The sequence below is a fragment of the Vicia villosa genome, unplaced genomic scaffold, assembly GCF_029867415.1.
Source record: "Vicia villosa cultivar HV-30 ecotype Madison, WI unplaced genomic scaffold, Vvil1.0 ctg.001518F_1_1_3, whole genome shotgun sequence".
Classification (NCBI taxonomy): Eukaryota; Viridiplantae; Streptophyta; class Magnoliopsida; order Fabales; family Fabaceae; genus Vicia; species Vicia villosa.
This window is the reverse complement of record NW_026705648.1, coordinates 101,791-105,560: the sequence shown is the minus strand read 5'-3', so window position 1 is coordinate 105,560 and position 3,770 is coordinate 101,791.

Genomic DNA, 3,770 nt, shown 5'->3' with positions numbered 1-3,770 from the left:
AGGGGTTTATGACTGATAACAGAAAGATTATCTAATTGAGACTTCTTGTTTAAAGCCCAAGATTAAGGCTGACATAGACTAAGGATAGACAGATAAGGAACCTAGACTCTGCTAAGGAAAATTAATGAAGATAAGGGTGATAGAGACTGTCCATGTCTCTCATTCCAAAAGGTGTGCTCAATACTGAGATTGAGGCAATCTTGGCTTGTTTAAAGTCTGGTTTGAAGAGTGGAAGAAACTCACCAGGATAGGCTAAAAGGTGACTAAAGACCTGTTCCTATGTTTATAAGAAACCTGATGGGTCCTTGTATACAAGCTCAAGAGGAAGCTGGGAATGCTTTTAAGAAGCCTGTGGGTCCTTGTAAAAAGCCCAAGAGGAGGCTAATCGAGGGTCCTTGTTATAGCACAAGAGAAAGCTATGTGGTTTTGAACTTATTTTGGCTCTAAGCAAATGGGTAAGAGGTTTCACCGGGAATAATTCCTCTTGGGTGGATGTATCCTATTTTGGGTTCTAAGGCTTTTTCAAGATATTTCACCGGGAATAATTCATCTTGAGGGTTTGAACTAAAGATCTCTAATTAGGAAAGAGCCTTCACCGGGAAGACATTCTCATTACTAGGCCATAGTCCTATAATATATATATATATATATAGTTTAACTGTCCTAAATTTTTACTCAGACATAGTTCTAAACAATATATAACCAGTTTATATTTTGGAAGTAATTTAAATAAAGACTGTAAATTGAAAAGCTTGTAAAGCCTAACCTGGATGGAGTGGAGGCCTTTGAAGAAGTATATACAAAGCCTCACCAGCAACTTTGTTGATAACAGTATAATATTTATTGTAAACAGTTAAGGCTTTTTGAAAACAGAAGAAGTGGAGATGGACATAGGTCACATAGGTATCTGAAGAGTTTCATAGGGAATAATGCCCATCAAATACCAGAAGAATGTTTTGAAAACAGAAAGAAGATTTTGTAAATACAGTTTTTGAAAACAAACTAAGAAAAGAAAAAGGTGTTGGGACTTACACTCTATTAAAGGCCCATTAAAAATGATTTACTGTTTATGAAAAACAGTTGAGGAAATACAAGGTTTTATTGTCTGAAAACATGGATCGTCCGTTTGATCGAAGATTGAAAATAGTTTTGAAAATTGACAAATGTCAACTTAATTATGGTAGAGACAAAGTCTATACCTAATTAAGACCTAAATGATTAGGGTTTTGTTACTAAAATACTTATGAGATATTTAGGTTTTGAAATTTTAAAGAAAACATGTATTAAAAGTATTTTAAAATACTTAAAAACATACCATTTTAAATCTAATAAAAATATATCAAATAAATAATATTTTTATTGATTTTTTTTATTGTTGATAAAATAGATATATTAATTGACAAGTGTGTGAAAAATGAAGTTAAAATGAATTAATTTGATAAGTGAATCAATTGTGTGAAGTTGTGAAGAAAATAAAAGAAATTAGTGATAAAAAGATGGGTTTGTCTCCACCAAGGCTTGAACACACGCCCCTTAAATCACTAGCTCAAAACAACACCACCGAGCCAACGCGTGCTTGGTGACAAAACAATTGCTCCAAGGTAACATATAGGTTATTCAGTGTATAGCACAAATAAATGAAAAAAAACAAAAGGTCTGGGGCGAGGGGGATTCGAACCCCAGACCTTGGGCACACGCAACACACAAACTCTCTTTACCACTGGGCTATAATGATGTATTCGTTATAGGAATACCTTACACTAAATATATTTTAAAACTGGTCATGGATGTTTGAAAATGGCGCGCCAACCTCCATCTTCGTCTTCAACCTCTAGCTTTTGGATTTTTGAATTTCCAGATCTCTCAATTCTCAACCAATGACCAAAGTATAAACAACAAACTTGTTCTAAATTCACTCACGATTCCAGATATATAACTAACATGAATTTATATTAATTATATCTACTGAATTAATCAAGTTACGTGAAGAACCCTAAAATTTGAAAATTAAATTAAATGGCTATGCTGAAGTATAAATGACTAATGATAGAGGGTTTTGAATCCTCTGATGATGTTGAATAGAATGGTATCGAGTTTTAACAAAAAGAGCACCTGAATTAAAGAGATGGAGCTGAGAAACTTAACTCTGAAAATGGAGGTCGTGAGGCTCTTGGAGAACTCCTGGACTTGTATGAATGATCTTAAAAGCTTCCTAGTAACCCAATGAAGCTATCTGAATGCTTATTGAGACCTGAATGCCTCTGAAATTCTTTACTCGACACCTTCTATTTGAGCTTCAAGTGATCATGGAGGTTGGTGATTCTGTGGTTACAGATGTGCTGCAGGCATCTGGATAGCTTCACTATCACCTAAGGAACGTGCCTGGATGCTTTGGCTAGCTTGACACCTTCTGAATTGCTCTATGGACCTCCAACTGCACGGGCTCCAAAATGAAAGAAACAATGGTGTTCTTCCACCTACAGAAGTGATCCAGATGGTTGGATCAACTCCAATGAACCTCCTTAAGATGTTAGAAGGCTTACTTTCAAAAGAAGAGCTCTGGTTTGAAGAATTTGATTCTTCTTGCCAAAGAACTTTTGAAAACTATAAGCAAGAGGGAGAAATGAAGAAAGCAAGAAATTCTGGTTGCTTTGGTGTGATTAATATGAGGGAGAGAACTTGTATTTATAGGCAAAGAGTTCAGTGTAATTGCAGACGAGTGAGCTTGCTTAGTGAAGTCATTTTGGTTTCTTGGCCATGAAGAAATTCAAGGAATCTTGCAAATGTGACCATTGCATTTTCGATCTAGCTCCCTATCCATTGATCTCTTCTGATCTTAGGGGATAATTCTGATGCAGAGGAGAGTTTCAATTGGTTGGGAGAAGATTCCAATTGGCGATTCATCCATTTGCCATAAATTCCCAAATGTAATCATTACATAATCGCATGCCTTTGTTTTTGGGAATATTCTTCAATCCTTATGCAATGATGAAAATGGATGTATGGTATGCTTGCAAATGTATTATGGTTCGTGTAACATCATTTATTGAAGCCATTTGCACAAAATTGCAAAGTTTCAAATTGTACATGACCTATAATTTTTCTCCATGAGGCCAACTTTGAACAAGCATAACTCCTAGCTCAAAATGAATTTGGAGGAGGTTGAGCACAATTTGGAAAGCCCTGAACATCTACTTCAATTCATTAGTTTGGGGTTTCTTCAGAATCATTTGGGAAAATTGTGAAAAATGAGCCCAAAGGTGGGAGAAAACTAGGTCTAAAACACTTAGAAAATTTTTTAAGTTTATAAGGCCTATAACTTCCAAATCCCAAATCTCTTAAATGATTGATTTCTTGAAAAAAGTTTCATTGTAAGATGTTGTTTTATTTTGCAAGATCTACAACTTTCATGTTGGAAGTTTTTTGAGTTGTGTAGGTGAAATTTTGAGTTCCCACAATGCCCTCAAAAACACTAATTCCTGACTTTTTGATCCTTGATGAATTTTCTTGATTTTCTTTGATCAAATTACTTTAACAATCATATATTGATGATATTGATCCTCCAAAGTCATGGTTTAACTAAAAACCCTAAAAGTCAAAGGTGATCTTGTACAGTTGACTTTTTCAGATGAAGTGAAATTTTGGTCTTTTGTAATGAATCAAATGAGTGATATGAATGGATTATATTGAGGTGATGGAAGCTCTTAATTCATGTTTTGAGTTTTGGATTCATGTCCTGATTAAAAGTCAACTACCCAGATGAATTAGGT